The sequence below is a fragment of the Nicotiana attenuata genome, chromosome 4, assembly GCF_001879085.1.
Source record: "Nicotiana attenuata strain UT chromosome 4, NIATTr2, whole genome shotgun sequence".
NCBI lineage: Eukaryota > Viridiplantae > Streptophyta > Magnoliopsida > Solanales > Solanaceae > Nicotiana > Nicotiana attenuata.
The window spans coordinates 6,214,598-6,214,853 of NC_031992.1; positions in this window are offsets into that span (position 1 = coordinate 6,214,598).

The window sequence follows — 256 nt, forward strand, 5'->3', positions numbered from 1 at the left end:
CACTTTAGCCTCATCTTAGAGGGAAACTGGATCCTAGGACTATCACTTGTGTTTTCCTTGGTTATCCTACTGGTAAGAAAGGCTACAAACTATTAAACTTGGCCACCAATAAGATATTTGTCTCTAGAAATGTGATTTTTCATGAATCTGTTTTTCCCTTTACCCATCCTACTACTAATTTCTCTCAGTTCTTTCCTACTTCTTCTCCTGTTGATTTTTCTACACTTTCTGATTCCTCTGCTTCTCTCCCCACTAC